Raw genomic sequence first — 17449 nt, 5'->3', positions numbered from 1 at the left:
AACTAGAATAGCCATATAAATACGGTGGCTACAAGAGCAGGTCAGAGACTCAAATACTGCGGCGAGTAACTCACCTCCTGACTCCCCGAAGTCTGTCCATCATCTTCAACGTAGAAGTCAGGAGTGTGGAGGAAAACTCTCCACTTGCCTTGATGAGTGCAGCTCCATCAGCACAGATGAAGCTCAACACCATCCAAGACAAAGCAGCCCACTTGACTGGTACATCTTCCACACACATTCAATCCCTCCAGTGGACAGTGGCAGCAGTGTCTACCATCTATATGATGCACTGCAGGAACTCACCAAGGTTCCTTAGGAAGCACATTCCAACCCATGACCACTACCACCTAAAAGGACAAAGGCAGCAGATACCTGGGAACACCACCACCTGGAAGTTCCCCTCCAAGCCACTCACCATCCTGACTTGGGAATATAGCACCGTTCCTTCACTGTATTTGGGTCAAAATGCTGGAACTCCGTCCCCAACAGCATTGTGTGTACCTACGCCTCAGGGACTGCAGTGGTTTATCATAGATTATCATAGAATTTACAGTGCAGAAGGAGGCCATTCGGCCCATCGAGTCTGCACCAGCTCTTGGAAAGAGCACCCTACCCAAGGTCAACACCTCCACCCTATCCCCATAACCCAGTAACCCCACCCAACACTAAGGGCAATTTTGGACACCAAGGGCAATTTATCATGGCCAATCCACCTAACCTGCACATCTTTTTGACTGGGGGGGGGGGGGGAAACTGGAGCACCCGGAGGAAACCCACGCACACACGGGGAGGATGTGCAGACTCCGCACAGACAGTGACCCAAGCTGGAATCGAACCTGGGACCCTGGAGCTGTGAAGCGATTGTGCTATCCACAATGCTACCGTGCTGCCCTTTTTATCACCCTTTAACCTTCTAAGTTCCAAGCGAAACAACCCTAGTTTATCATAGAATTTTTATAAGGCAGTTTAAGAAGGCAGCTCACCACAACATTCTCAAGGGCAATTAGGGATGGGGCACACAAGTGCCACCAGATCCCCACCCCTTAACACTATGAGACAACAACCTCCTAAATTGGAAAAATTTGCCATTGACATAGGTATTCATTACAACGGCACTGCATAAACATATTAAGCTCACAGGTTATTCCAAGGACTTCAACCAGCCTATCCTTCATTAAAATTTCAATTTTTTGTGGTCTGCTTAAAATTACAGCAATACACCATTATAAGCCTACCATGACAAGAGAAAAAAGAAACGAGGCCAGGCACCTTCTCATCCACCCCATTCACAATCTGACTGGTTCTTAAAGAATTCCAGGGTTTTAAATTCTTGAAAGAGATTGGGCATGAAAAGACTTGGATCCCAGAAAACACAGCACTCTTAAATCACCATTTCTCCAACTGGAATATGCTGACTTGGAATACTCCTTCAACCTGTTCCCAAATTGTATCCTCCACCAAGAACCATGTCAGCAGCCAGACTATGTGTGAACATTCCAGCCTGTGGAGCAACATCACAGCCAACCATTTTCTGCACAGAGGTCAATCCAGCTTCTGTATCTTAATATTCACCACACCAGGGTAGCTTCAGATTCCCAATACAAAAATTCAGATTCATGTCTGCATTCTAATTTTCACTTAGTGGCCACCACATTGTGGGCAAACTGCATTGCCAACACACCGATGGGGATCATACAGGTTTTAACCAACCTGTGGTTCACATCACATGACATGGTGCTTCCGAGATAGATGTAATTATGTACAGCAAGCACTCTTCAATGGCAAAATTGGGTAGCATATATATTTTAAAACTTGCATTGTCATCAGACTGGTGGAGGTGCCAAACGTCTTGTAAGCAACTGAGAAATAGTCCATGACATCTTAGAAGTACTTTTTTGTGATGGAAACAAGGACCAAGAAATCAGCAAATAAGAGCGCCAGTTCAGAGCCCTTCGTTTTGGGCAATAGATGTACAAATGTGGATAGTGACTGCTGGTTGATTAAACTTGGGCTATAACAGGGAGAATTTTTTATTTTTCCAATTAAGGGGCAATTTAGTGTGGCTAATCCACCTACCCTGCACATGTTTGGTTGTGGGGGTGAGACCCATGCAGACATGGGGAGAAAGTGCAAACTCCACACGGACAGTGACCTAGAGCCGGGATCAAACCCGGGATCTTGGCGCCATGAGGCAGCAGTGCTAAACATTGCGCCACCGTGCCACCCTAACAGGAAATTACAAGAGTAAAAAGGGGACATGTAAAAGGACTTCCCAAGAACCCAAAGATATTCTATAAATACATTAAGGGAAGAGATTAACCAGGGGAAGAGTGGGGCCCATTGGAGAGCAAGGGGGCAATCTGCGTGAAGACGCCTATCATTTCTAGGATGTTAAATGAATACTCTTAATAGGACACAGACACTTTTTTGGAAAAAGGCCTTGGGGATGAAGATCAGTATGGATCTAAACAGCAAGAGAACCTTGGCAGTACGTTCATCTTGATCATCTGCACCCTTCCAGCCAGAGAAAGCGGGAGTGCATCCCATCTCTGTAGGTCATTTTTAACTCCTTCTGCCAGACTGGGTCAGATTCCATTTGTGGATCCATGTCCAATCATGGGCTATTTGTTTTGGGCTATTTTAAATGGGAGACCTTCCAGCTCTGCCCTTCCCCCATTCGGGTTCACCGAGAAAACTTCACTGTAGCCCGAGAAGGCCCCAAACTTCTCCAGAAGCTTCACGATTTATTTCATGCCGTTTTGCGGATCCGAGATGTAGAGGAGCAGGTTATCCGCATAGAGCAAGACTCTATATCTGTGCCTCCTCTGGACATACCCTTCTAACCTCTTGGGTATCACACGGCGATCGCCAGGGGTTCAATTGGCAGGGCTAACAGGAGTGGGGACAGTGTCTGCTGTCTGTGCAACTGGAAGTATTCTGAGCTGGTGGTGTTGGTCTGAACGCTTGCCTTGGGGGTGTTTGTACAGGAGTTTCAGCATGAGGTGAACCCTGTTCCGAGCACAAACCACTCCAGTACCTCAAAGAGGTGCTTCCATTCAACTCTGTCGAAGGCCTTTTCTGTGTGCAGGGAGACGATCACCTCTGGTGTTCTTTCCCCGGATGGGGTCAGTATCACATTCGGCAGCCGGCTGATGTTCGCAGTTAGCTGTCTACCCTCGACAAAGCCCGTCTGGTCCCCTGCGACGTCAGGTCTTTGTCATTTTTGGGTATCAGCGATATGGTGATCTGTGTCAGCTTTGGAGGCAAGGTGCCCTTCGCTAGCAAATCTGCGAACATCTCCCATAGGAGATATCCCGGCGCTTACCCCGCCTGCATGGAGTTGATATTCTACATGACCTCTCCCAGTTCTATTGGTACTTCCAGCTGCTAATAAAATTAATTTGAAGGGGTTTTGTGAAACAAAGATTCCTTTTGGAAGTCAGTTTTAAATTATGAGAGCAAGCAGGAGGTACTGTATTGTGAGAACAGATATTTAAAGATCAGGGAGTCAGTTAATAAAATAGAAAAATTGGGAAATTTTAAAGCATTAAATTATGTGATGTGGGGCAGATTAACCCCCCTCTCCTCTCCTGACACCTCAATCCTCCTGAGAGAAGTCAATGAACGTCTTCCACCACCGAGCGAACCCATCGACCGACCCCCTCAAGACGAACTTGATCCTCTCCAACCTCAGGAATTCCACCAGGTTACTCACCCACACCCCCGCTTTTGGCGGCTCCAACTCCCTCCACCCAAGCAAATTCCGTCTCCGAGCTATCAGGGAGGCAAAGGCCAAGACATCGGCCTCTCTTGCCCCTTGGACTCCTGGGTCTTCCAACACCCCAAATATCGCTACCTCTGGACTTGGGGGGCCATCTTCACCCCCAATACCTTGGATATTACGTCTGCAGACCCCTGCAGTTTCAGACATGCCCAAAACATGTGGCCATGATTCGCAGGCCTCCCCGCACACTGCCCACACCTGGCCTCTACTCGCTCCAGGAACAATACCCTTAAGCTCCATCCCCTACCAGAAGCCGCCTTCATACCGACCCCTCCACCACGTCCCATTTACTGACCATAGTGATATTAGCCACCCGGTAGTAATTCATTATATTCGGCAGCGGCAACCAGCCCCCCCCCCCCCCCCCCCCCCCGCTCCAAAAAAAGCCTCTTGACCAATAGGGTCTTCCCCGCCCATACAAACCACCAAGATCAACACATTAACCTTCTTAAAGAATGTTGGGACAAAGATCGGAAGGTCCTGAAATATAAACTGGAACCTTGGAAGCACCATCATCTTCACTGTCTGCATCCGTCACGCCAACGACAGTGGCAGCATGTCCCGTCCCTTCAAATCCCCCTTCATCTGCTCCACCAGCCAAGACAAATTTAACTTACGTAACTGTGCCTAACCCCACGTCACCTGGATGCCCAAATACCTGAAGATCGCCCCCACCACCTTAAACGGCAGTTCCCGAAACTCCTTTCCTGGCCTCTGGTCTTATCGGGAACACCTCACTCTTTCCCATGTTCAACTTGTACCCGGCGAAGCGACCAAGTCCTCCAAAATTCCCATAATGCTGCCAATGCCCTCCTAATGGATCCGAAATATACAACAGGTCATCGACATGGCTCAACCACCACACGCACGCACACACGCACACTGCCAATCCCTCGACGCTCTAAGCGCCATTGCCAATGGTTCTATAGCCAAGGCAAAAAGCAACGGGGAGAGCGGGCACCCCTGCCTTGTCCCACAGTGCAACCCAAAATATCCCAAACTCACCCGGTTCATCCGCACACTTGCGACCAGTTCCTTGTACAGCAACTGAACCCAGTCCACAATGCCCTGCCCAAACTCAAACCTGCCCAGCACCTCCCACAGATACTCCAACTCCACCCAGTTGAAAGCCTTCTCCGCATCCATCGGCACTACCACTCCCTGTTCCTCCAGGGACATCATAATCACATTAAACAACCTCCTCACATTTGCCGACAACTGTCTACCTTTCACAAACCCCGTCGGTCCTCACCCATCACCCCCGGGTCACAGACTTCAATTCGCGAAGCCAACACGTTCGCCAACAACTTAGCATCCACATTCAGCAACTACATCAGACGGTACGATCCACACTGTTCTTTTTTCAGTATCAGGGAGATTGATGCGGGTGTGGGGGGGGGGGGGATAAAAAAAAAAAAGAGTTCCCCCCCTCTCCCTCGTCTCGTTGTATGCCCTCACCAGCAACAGCCCCAGGTCATAGAATCAAAGAGTTTACAGTGAAGAAGGAGGCCATTCGCTCCATCGAGTCTGTACCAGCCCTTGGAAACAGCACCCTACTTAAGCCGACAACTCCACCATACTCCCGTAACCCTGTAACCCCGCCTAACCTTTTTGGACGCCAAGGTCAATTTAGCATGGCCAATGCTCCTAACCTGCACATCGTTGGACTGTGGGAGGAAACCGGAACACCCAGCGGAAACCCACGCAGACACGGGAGAATGTGCAGACTCCGCACAGATAGTGACCCAAGCCGGGAATCGAATCTGGGATCCTGGAACTGTGAAGCAACAGTGCTAACCAATATGCTACCGTGCCACCCCACACGTTTCATAAAACTCCACCGGGAACCCATCCGGGCCCAGGGCCTTCCATGCCTGCATTGCCCCCATTCTCTCCATCACCTCCCCAACCCAATAGCGGCCCCCAAACCTTGCACCAACTCCTCGTCCACCCTGGGAAAACTCCAACCCATCCAGTTTGCATTTCCCCCAAAACACACGTGACCACTCCGGAATAGATTTTAAATTTAGAGTGCCCAATTCATTTTTTCCAATTAAGGGCAATTTATCGTAGCCAATCCACCTAACCTGCACATCATTAGGTTGTGGGGGCGAAACCCACGCAAACACGGGGAGAATGTACAAACTCCACATGGACAGTGACCCAGAGCCGGGATCGAACCTGGGACCTCGGCGCCATGAGGCAGCAGGGCTAACCACTGCGCCACCGTGCTGCCTGGGAATAGATTTTTTTTTTTATTTGATTTACTTTTGGAATGATGTTATCTACTTTTGGAATGATGTTATCTACAGACAATGACATGAGATGTTAGAAAACTACATAAGATTCCCATTCATGGATTTGTCTGCACATGCCCTTGGCACTTTATAAATTTATGGTCAAGTCATTAAAAACTTGGGGAAATTCTTTCATAAGATTTCTGCTACAGATTTATACATAAATTATTTTTCCAAGAACGTGCAAGAAGTTTTTGTCTGAATGTAGTGTTTAGATTCTGCAGACATGTAAATGTATATTGCTCTTGGCCTCAAAATGTTCCAAGTCTCAGACATATCAATTCAGGCCTTAGTAAATGTTTGGTGCTCGGGCAAAAATTTACTTGTTAAACAGACAGCTACTGTTTTGACCAACCTGAGCCAATATTCATGTAAATTGATCATAATCTATTCTGAATACAATATTATGGTTTCCAATGACCAAAAGTAAAAACCTGATATGCCACATTTAATCCAAAAATGAATCCAGCACATTGTCACACTTGCCAAATACACACACACTAACCAATCCACATGTTTTTTTTGCAAATGCAGCCTTCATATTCTGACATAATTATTTTCTTCCCACCATACACCCTCATTTCCTTCAAAATCATCAGACCTCTAACTTGGAACAGAATGAATCATAAGATATAATTCATGCCAATAGATAGATCCTCCAAATATTAAGTAACAAAAATTAGAGGAGGCAGATTCATATTATACCTTCAGAACCAATGTAAAGGGAACATCTGCTCCAGCAGAGACATCTAATGTTTGCTTCGCAAAAGAGCTCAATCCCATTCATGTTGTTACCTTGCCGTTTGTTGCATGCCTTCAAAAACCATTGTGATAGTGGTAGCTCAGATCATCCATGGAGGTTTTCAGACAGTAGGGTGGCACGGTGGCTCAGTGATTAGCACTGCTGCCTCAAAGCACCAAGGATCGGAGTTCCATCCCAGCCCGTGTGGAGTTTGCACATTCTCCGTGTGTCTGCTTGCGTCTCACCCCCACAACACAATGGTGTTCAGGGTAGGTGGATTGGCCAAGCTAAATTGCCCCTTACGTGGAAAAAAAAAGTGGGCACTCTTAAATTTATTTAAAAAAAGATTCAATGACAGTTTGAGGAGTTAGGTGAAAGCTGTGACAGCAATGAAGGGTATTACAATTAACGTCAGTGTTTCTGCATGCAGTGACAAGAAAAGGCAAATTAATGCAAAAGCAAAATATTGCGGATTCCGTGCATCTGAAATAAAAACAGAGAAATGCTGGAAATATTTAGTAAATCAGGCAGCAATTGTAGAGAGAGTGAGAGAGATACACAATGCCCACTGTGCTCTATGCATGCGAGACTTGAATTGTGTGCCACCACCATGCCAAGAAGCCCAACCACTTTCACTTCAGCTGCCTTCAGAAGCTTCTGAAGATCAAATGGCAGGACAAAAGAGATGGAGGTGCTCACCCAAGCTGGCATGTTAAACATCCACACCATATTGAGTGTATGAAGTTGTGATAGCCATGTGACCAGAATGCCTGGCACTTTATTACCAAGACAGATCTTCTATAGAGAGCTCGAGTCTGGGGTCAAACTCATAACAGTTAAAGGAAACCTTACAAAAGGACACTGAAGAATTCATTTAGGAGTTTGATAGACTTCAGAGTACTGGGAGAAACCCACCCAAGATCACTGGATCAGGCACAACCAAATAAACACTACGATCTCCTTCAAAAAAAAGATAGCATACCAGAAGCAGAGAGAAAAACACAGAAAATCCTAAGCCAACAGCTCGTTCAAAGCTCTTTACACTATTCTTTTATCTAGGCAATATCTTTACATATACGTAAACCAAAGAAGAGTTACCACTAGCTTGACACAGCAGCTCTGTGCTTGGGACTGGCACAGTAGCAAAGTTTTCTTCTGGTGAATTCCTGAATATTCACTCAATGCTTTTCACCCAACTCGTTTCTCTGTCTCAGGCAGCCAAAATCCACAAAGTTTCTGTTTCTTCAAATGCAAAGTAATGATTTCCCTAAACGCAGGGCTGGTTTAGCACACTGGGCTAAATCGCTGGCTTTTAAAGCAGACCAGGGCAGGCCAGCAGCACGGTTCAACTCCCGTACCAGCCTCCCCGAACAGGCGCCAGAATGTGGCGACTAGGGGCTTTTCACAGTAACTTCATTTGAAGCCTACTTGTGACAATAAGCGATTTTCATTTTATGCCTGAATTTTCCACTCTAGTTTTCATCAGGCGAGATTGGTAATGGGAGTTTAAATTATCGCGAGATGGCCCAAATGGAGTTTTACCTCTGCAGGAAAGCAGGCTGAGATGTCCCCTTCCCTAATATGTGGCGGGCCATGTGTTGTCAGGAACCTAATTTTCATAGATTTACATCTGGTCTTTACGCAGGAATCATCTCCCTCTCCCAGTCAACAATTCCAGTCACGGCAGGATGATTTAAATAACACGAATCATGACTGCTTTCAAAAGGTTTGCACCTGGTGAGCAGAGGAGAGTTCGGAGGTGGGGACTTCAAACCACTGGAAGAAAACAGTCAAGTATCAAAATCGTGGGCAGCACAGTAGTATAGTGGTTAGCACTATGGCTTCACAGCGCCAGGGTCCCAGGTTCGATTCCCGGCTTGGGTCACTGTCTGTGCGGTGTCTGCACGTTCTCCGGAATTCACCCTCTGCGTACCTGAACAAGCGACAGAATGTGGTGACGAGGGGCTTTTCACAATAATTTAATGCAAGCCTACTTGTGACAATAAAGATTATTATTAAAATCACCCTACCAGAGTCTGCCTTCTGCAGTTGGGCCTCAGCCTTCTTGGGTAGCCCTCAGAGGGAAGGGAAGCTGGGGCCAATGTGGTGGGCGAGTGGCCAGACATCATCGACTGATGGCATCCGCTCAAAAAATGTTGTGGGGAGTGGAGGTGGTCTGCAGGCTCATTACTGACAAGGGCAAGTCTACTGGTAAGCCAAGTCAGTAATGATCATGCCATTGTAGCAGAGATCATTTACTATAATTAAATTTACATGCCTGGAGTTTTACTGTTCACCCAATATGCCCATTATATCATCACTGATGAGTGCAAATGTCACTGATTGCCACTCAGTATTTAACATTTGGCGTGCTGACCTCCAAAATCACTAACTGCTTTGGTTTCCCTGCATTATTGGCTGACTGAGTAAGCAAATACATCTCCTTAAAACAGTTGGCGAGGGCACAATGCCCAAAGAGAGCACACCAAACCATAGGCTGGAGTTTTCCAGCCATTTACCCAGGTGGGATCTTCCGGTCTTGCCGATGGCACACCCCTGCTGCAGGTTTTCCAGCAGCAATGGGTGAATTCAACAGGGAACACCATTGACAACGGCAGGATCAGAAGATCCCATTGCTGGTCAATATGGGCCACCTCTGCAGCCGCACAATACGCAGCGGGTTGCGTTGGAAATCCCACCCAATGACTGTGTGCTGTGGTGTGTTTTGACAAGTGACCCCCCATAGACTGGGTTGAGCACAAATCCTTGGAGTGAAGTTTGGGACAATGCCTGCGCCAGAGAGGAGAGTTCAAGGTGCAGTAGAGTGGTCTCGCGATATTTTAAACAGCCATTACTGATCCCGCCTGATGAAAACTGTGGCCATGCAGTTACGTTGAGTGGGGCAAGGGTGGTGTGGGGTCTTGACAATCCTTCAGTTACTTGCTGAATAGACATCAATGTGATGGCCTGGACACGAGTCACTGGCTGTTAAGTGATAGCTCCTGATGGTGATTGGCAAACAATGAGCCCTCGGAGACAAATGCTAACTGTTAAGTCTCTAACTTTGATATTGCGATGAGGAGTTGGATGGAGAAATTGAATCGGAAAAACTGGCAATCATTTTCCTGGCTATAGCACGAATAGAAGATATTAATAGAGGCGCCTGATTCACCAGAGACATGCACAAAACTCTGAGGAAGAAGGGGTGGCAGTGCCTGCTCCACAGGCAGAGGAGGGACCCAGAGAGTGGTTTCTCCTCGGTGACATTCTAGATCCAGAGTGTACAGACTGTGCCTGACATTCCTGCAAATACTGACAGTGTCACCAAAGGAGTCACATGCCAAGGGAACTGGTTCCTCACATATGCCACCTTCTGCACGATTTGGCACCAGACTCATCCATTGCCAGTAGTGCTGAAAGTCACAGCTGTGTTCAACATTTACGTGAGTGGCTCCTTCCAGGGTTCCACAAGTGAGACAGGCGAGGACACAGTTTTGTCCAGTTCAACTTTTTTTTTTTAATTCATTTTTACAGGATGTGGGCTTCACTGGCTGGGTCAGACTTTGTTGCCCATCCCTAATTGCCCTTGCGAAAGTGGTGGTGAATAGCCTTCTTGAACCGCTGCAGTCCATGTGGTGGACTACTGGGATCAGGCAAGCCAGGATGCAAGAGCCATGGACTTTGTGTTTGGCTTTCCACAGGTGCAGGGTGCCATTGACTGCACTCGGGTGGCTTGCAGAGTCCCAGGGCATCAAGGGGTGCACTTCGTCAACCACAGGGGCTTCCATTCAGCTGGACTAAAACCCCACAAAGCAAATACTCCAGGTGTGTGCTTGGCTTCCTGAGAGTGTGCATGACTCCTATTTTCCAAGCCGCTCAGATCCCGGACATGTTTGAGGGTCCACAGCAGCTACTGGGCTGGTTCCTCGGGGACAATGGTTATCCATTGAGGACGTGGCTAATAATGCCTGTGAAGAGGCCACAGAGTGCAGCTGAGACAAGATAGAATCAAGCTCATACTGCTCCTCACGGTTTAATGGGGCAGACTATAAGGATGTTGAAGTTGCGGTTCTGGTGCCTGGACCAGGCTGGTGGAGCCCTGCAGAACAATCCATATGGGGTGTCAAGCATTGTTGTGATCTGCTGTGCCCTGCATAATCTGATGCTACAATCGGGAGAGGAACTGCCCGAGGAGATGGGGAAGTGGCACATCCTTGGATGAAGAGGGCGAATTGGACAAGATGAGGAGGTCCTCGAGGAAGAGGATGTCGGTCATGAGGTAATTCAATAGCCAGGTGAGCTTGGAACTCGCTCACAGCCACCAGATTCTTTTATTTATTTATTTATTTATTAAATTTAGAGTACCCAATTCATTTTTTCCAATTATGGGACAATTTTAGCATGGCCAATCCACCTAGCCTGCACATCTTTGGGTTGTGGGGGCGAAACCCACGCAAACATGGGGAGACTGTGCAAACTCCACACAGACAGTGACCCAGAGCCAGGATCGAACCTGGGACCTCGGCGCCGTGAGGCAGCAGGGCTAACCCACTGTGCCACCGTGCTGCCCCCACCAGATTCATGAAGTATGGAGTACGATGAGGACAGCCAGTGAGGACATTATCCTTTTGTTCCTTGACTCAGCTGGCAGCGCACACCCGTGCACATCTTTAAAATTAAAATACTCTAAATGTTTTTAATTTAGAGTACCCAATTAATTTTTTTCCAATTAAGGGGCAATTTAGCGTGTTCAATCCACCTACCGTGCACATCTTTGGGTTGTGGGGGCGGAACCCATGCAAACACGGGGAGAATGTGCAAACTCCACACGGACAGTGACCCAGAGCCGGGATCGAACCTGGGACCTCAGCGCCGTGAGACTGCAGTGCTAACCCACTGAGCCACCGTGCTGCCCAGTGATAAGGTTCCTAGCATAGAGAAGGAGTGTTTGCCCATAATCCTTACTTTGCAAGAGAATGATGATGACTTGCAGTGGGAACAGTGCATAGATCCTCAAAGAGCTACAATTAATGTCTGATTCCTGTCTGCCTGATGGCAACTCACTTACTCTTCATGACTTAGGTCATATCATGGTGATGTTACATGTAGTTTCACCTCTCCTGATCCAAGCTCATTATCCTTGGTGATAAGTACCCCGAGGTTCAGTTCAGCCGAAGGCTAAAGAAAATGGAACATGGGGCCAGCAGCAGGTCAAAATGGGCAGAGAGCATGCATGGACATTGATTGAAATGAGTGATGCTCGTCCTGTTCATTGTGGGATACAGCCTCATTCCCGACAAGAAACAGGCACAACTATGTGTTCTCACTAATAAGGGATGCCATCAATGTGCTGGAAGCCTTGTACAAAGCATATGTGGGAAGCTTTGAACTGAGTAACCTGCCTTTTTCTGGTGCAGAAATCAATTTTTCAGGTGGGGACTACAGGAACACAGCTCAACAGAAGAAGGACCCTTAGAAAGGGTGAAATCAGTGACAGTTTATTTAGAAGTGAATGCTATCTACAAGTGCTTAATACCCATGCCCACACTGTGAAACAGGAGCTTCTTCACCTTTCTAACCTTGCCGCTACATCATGGTTCATCCCCAATACCCACAGCGGAGATGGAGGTAGCCTGCTGTCTGTCACATCCTGTTCTCTGTGATTACTTGGTGGGCATCCTCCGGAGGGTCAAAACCTGGAGGCTCCGGCTTGCTTTCAGGATCCTGCTGTGTGGTAGTGCCACTCTCCACAGCCTGTGAAGTTGGAGCCGAGGCGCTCACAGGAGAATGGATTTGGATGGCCCCAGGCAGTGCACCAGCTTCTCCTCCTTCCTATGGGTGTCCAAGGGCCCTGGTTTACTCCTTGGGATAGAGGGGCAGCTGGAGTGAGCTCGAGAAGCCCTGACATCCTCCGACTTTGGCACTACTGGATCCCCACAAATGTCTGCACCATGGAGTGCAGGTCCTATAGCAGTGCAGGACAAAGTCTTGCACCAGGGTCTCCATGATGGCTGCCACTCCCACTTTCCTTTACCTCATTGTATTGGGAGTGTCGGCAGTACCTCCTCAGACAGAAGGCAATATTCATTCTGCATTTCAATACAGATTGTAGCTGACACCCCTTCCTGATGTTCCCAACTTTACCTTTGGAGCTTCAGCAACTGAGGCATGACAAGAGTCCAGAAACACATCATCTCACTATGGCCCAGCAGATTCCTGGCCACCAGTAATCCTCCGAGTGCCAGCACCCTGGGTCATCCCTGCCTCTGCCTGCTCCAGATCAGAAAGAGTGAGGTGCTCACCAGATTCTGACTTCAAGGCTAAAACTAGGTCCCACCAAGGTGTCCTATTGTGCGCTGGTAGAGGGCGAAGGTGAAAGCACTTCAATCTAGATGTTGGCGAAATCTTCTTTGCTGGGGGGTACGGTAGCACAGTGGTTAGCACAGTTGCTTCACAGGTCCAGGGTCCCCAGTTTGATTCCCTGCTGGGTCACTGCCTGTGCAGAGTTTTCACTTTCTCCCCTTGTCTGCGTGGGTTTCCTCCGGGTGCTCTGGTTTCCTCCTACAGTCCAAAGATGTGCAGGTTAGGTGAATTGACCATGATAAATTGCCCTTAGTGTCCAAAAAAAGGTTGGGTGGGGTTACAGGGATAGGGTAGATGTGTGGGTTTAGGTAAGGTGCTCTTTCCAAGGCCCGGTGCAGACTCAATGGGCTGAGTGGCCTCCTTCTGCACTGTAAATTCTATGGTCTCAAGAACTATCTTGGAGCAGGCTAGAGGATGTCCTGGGCTGCTTCCCAGATGTGCCTGTGAAAGAAAGAAGATTTCATTAGTGCTTGACAGGGGCCTTTAGAATTAAGACACATGACTCACATCAGTGTTGTGTGATGGAAGATGCTGTGTTGGATCCTCACTTGGTTTATCGCCACCCACATCATCGTCAGCAAAGGGTGGTCGACTTCCTCCCCAGCCAGCTGGAGGGCTATTTCTTTGAAGTCTGCAAGGACTTTAATCTCAGGCATTCCTCTGCCGTCTGGGATCTCTCCCTTTTATTAAATGCCAGCTTGCCCTGCAAGAAAACAGATGTAGCGAGTGTAAACAGGACATATGCTAGGACAGTTAAGGATGCCTAGCATGTGGATGGTGAGTGGGAGCAGAGGTGGCGAGGATATGACCCAGAGGAGAGATTGTGTGGGAAAGCAAGTGATGGCCCCCTAGAGCTGGCAGCGAGTGCATTCCCTGTGCAGTTGCAATTGGTATGCGAGTGCAAAAGTTGAGATTGATGAGAAAGTGGAGATTAATGAGAAGAGTGCCTTACCCTGGCAGAACAGAGGAGCTATTCATCCATTTCTGGCACTGGATGCCTGTCCTCCTCTGCAGAGCATTGGCACTTACCACTGCCTGCCATGCTGGGTTGGTGTCCCGGCTCAATGGTCTCCTCCCTGTACGAGGGTACAGAACATCAAGGCGCAACATCCAGCAGTGTCTTGAAAGGAGGCGTCAGAGAACTTGGGGGCAGCCTTCCTTGCAGCCATCAGTTGCCGTTGACCAAGGAGAAGTGTCTGGAGAGCACTGGGAAAGCCTTTAATGCATGGTGGGATGGGCAAAGGAGAGGTCGGCCTCCAGCGATCCAGCCGAATTCCATCTTTCCTTGGCCGCAGAAAAATACTTTTCACTGTACTTCGGTACGTGACAATAAATCAAATTAAATAAATGCCATACACTATGGCACAAAATCCCATAATCTCTGTGAGCTTTCTCACGCCACTTTTCCCGCTCCCATCAACTTTTGTCAATTTCTTCGAAAATTCCACCCTCAATCTTCCAGTAGCACCTCTGCTAAACTGATCACTGTACTGAGTTCAAGAAACTGACTACTCGGTCAACTATTGTCCCCAGTAGTCTTTTGGTCCTGATTATCAGAGAGCTTAGAATTCCTGCCCTCTCTGACACACACTGAATTCTTTCCTTTTTTTTGTCTTTTTCTCTGTGTCTGTCAATTGACACCCCTTTCCCCCGCCCGCCCCGGGTTGTAAAACCTCGTTAAAATGTACATATACACAAACAACCCCAAAAGACATGATCATTTAGCCACGAGCCTACCTGTACTCTCAGACACTAAGCATAACAAACAATCCAAATGAAACTGAAACCACCTTATCCTTCTTAAACTGAAATATAAATTACCCATCAGAGCCCTACGAAAGAACGCTGATGGTCATTGCCTCAAAGGAGAAAGAAGAAAGGTGACCTTTCATATCAGAACTGGAAAGTTAGAACTCTAATGGGTCTTAAGCGAGTGAAGGGGAGTGGGGGGGAAAGATAGTGGTTAATTGGGAAAACAAAAATTTGGAAAGATTTGCATCAGGGTGGATGGCAAAATAGATTAAATGGAAAAAAAAGTGTTGAAAGGCCAAAAGGAGGAGAGGAAACAGGATAAGTAACAAAAAGATGCTTCTAGAGGAAGAGGTGAATGTGGTAGAATGATCATGAACAGCTGCAGTCCGAAAGTAAAAACAAAAACCTGCAATTGTCACAATCCCAGTGAGGGAATCGTAAACAAAAAAATTCAAATTTACCAAATTAAACATTTGCCAACCGGATTCATTTTTTGTAGCTTTTACTTCAACACGATCTGAACCAGTGCAAATTACAAGAACAGGCAAATGACTTCAAGTGAAATTTATATTTATATTTGAAGAAGTTGATACAAAGATACTTTTTACTTGGCCACAAGCATTGGCGTCACTCTCTGCAGACATGTGACACTGCCTTGTCACTGTTCCAAAACATGCTGATTAGGGGCCGTGTCCAACAACAGCTTTCACCTCAAGAATTTCATAGGTAGGGCAGCACGGTGGCCTAGTGGTTAGCACAACCGCCTCACGGCGCTGAGGTCCCAGGTTCGATCCCGGCTCTGGGTCACTGTCCGTGTGGAGTTTGCATATTCTCCCCGTGTCTGCGTGGGTTTCGCCCCCACAACCCAAAAATGTGCAGAGTAGGTGGATTGGCCACGCTAAATTGCCCCTTAATTGGAAAAAAATAATTGGGTAATCTAAATTTATAAAAAAAAAAAAAGAATTTCATAGGTTTTTAAAATAAATTTTGAGTACCAAATCTTTTTTCCCCCCAAATTAAAGGGCAATTTAGCATGTCCAATTCACCTACCAGGCACATCTTTGGATTGTGGAGGCGAGACCCACGCAGACACAGGGAGAATGTGCAAACTCCACACGGCCAGTGATCCGGGGCCAGGATTGGCCTAGGTCCTTGACGCTGTGATGCAGCTGTGCTAACCACTGCACCACCCTAAAGTGTTTCACAGGTATCATTGTCTCCCTCTCTCAGGTCATGACAGTCCTGATGGTACAAATTCATTTTCAACCAACCAACACCCCAGCTCACAGTCTGCAAATTTCTGGTAAAATATCCAGTACTTTAGCAACGCCAAGTCACACACCTTCCCAGGTTTCAGACTATTTAGCCAGATTGCACAGCGCCTCTAAGAGCTAGTCTCCTTTTCTGCCAAACAGAAATGTGTTTCCCAACATTTCTGTATTTCTCTTTCAGTCTCTGCTGCTTTCTGTCTTTGCATCAGCATCTTCGCCCCCTCCAACTCTTGTTAGTTGCAGTAGCTTCTCTTCCTTGTTGTGGCTTTCGTATTTTAACTACCTTCCTGTCGGCACCAGTTCCAGGTCAAGGATCGCCAGGTCAGATGGACCAGTATTTCAAATTACCCCAAGAAAATTAAAAATGATCTCTTTTCAAACTGATGCAAACTCCTGAAAGGCCTTTCCAAATACTGTTAAAATCAATTGCAGATTTCATAGACATTTTAAAGAAATTACAAATTTTCATTTTTCATTTTCATACAGATTTTCATTTCATTTCAATTTCCCCTACCATACTACTTCAGTTCAAAAGGGGCAAACAAAATTAGGGCAATCGCTGCCCGCTGAATTCAACGTTGAGTCTGGAAAGCTGTAAAATGCCTAATATTGAGATTGCCTATTTTATGGTAATACCATGCAATATTTGTCCAAAAAAGTGCAGATATTACCTCAGAGTTCCTTGGAAGAACTGGTGGGCCTCAACATTTTGCGGAGATGCCGGCATTGGACTGGAGTGAGCACAGTTAGAAGTCTTACAACACCAGGTTAAAAGTCAAACAGGTTTTTTTTTTAATAAATTCAGATTACCCAATTATTTTTTCCAATTAAGGGGCAATTTAGCGTCGCCAATCCACCTACTCTACACATTTTTGGGTTGTGGGGGCGAAACCCACACAGACACGGGGAGAATGTGCAAACTCCACACGGACAGTGACCCAGAGCCGGGATCGAACCTGGGACCTCAGCGCCGTGAGACGGTTGTGCTAACCACTAGGCCACCGTGCTGCCCTAAAAGTCAAACAGGTTTGTTTCAAATCACTAGCTTTCGGAGCACTGCTCCTTCCTCAGGTGAATGAAGAGGCAAGTTCCAGAATTTTTAAAATATATATATATATATATATATATATATATATATATACATATATACACACACACATACATTTGCAGGTATTTAAGTCTTTACAGAGCCAGAGAGAGGGGTAAACCCAGGTTAAAGACAATACAAATGCAAATCCCA

The 17449-nt window shown here is 47.0% G+C and overlaps 1 protein-coding gene across 5 annotated transcripts in view; it reads right to left on the bottom strand.

Moving 5' to 3' along the window:
• Positions 1 to 17449, bottom strand: part of spata13 (spermatogenesis associated 13) — a 425777-nt gene that overhangs the window by 384488 nt on the left and 23840 nt on the right. Inside the window, exon 1 of one of the 5 annotated variants that reach the window (XM_038818102.1) lies at positions 13694 to 13810. The exons of the other annotated variants lie outside the window; for them this stretch is intronic. The gene's annotated coding sequence lies outside the window, so the exon portion shown is untranslated. Of the gene's footprint in view, positions 1 to 13693; positions 13811 to 17449 lie in introns of those variants that run through there. 5 annotated transcript variants of the gene reach the window in all.

The sequence above is a fragment of the Scyliorhinus canicula genome, chromosome 14, assembly GCF_902713615.1.
Source record: "Scyliorhinus canicula chromosome 14, sScyCan1.1, whole genome shotgun sequence".
NCBI lineage: Eukaryota > Metazoa > Chordata > Chondrichthyes > Carcharhiniformes > Scyliorhinidae > Scyliorhinus > Scyliorhinus canicula.
This window is presented reverse-complemented; position numbering and strand designations above follow the sequence as displayed.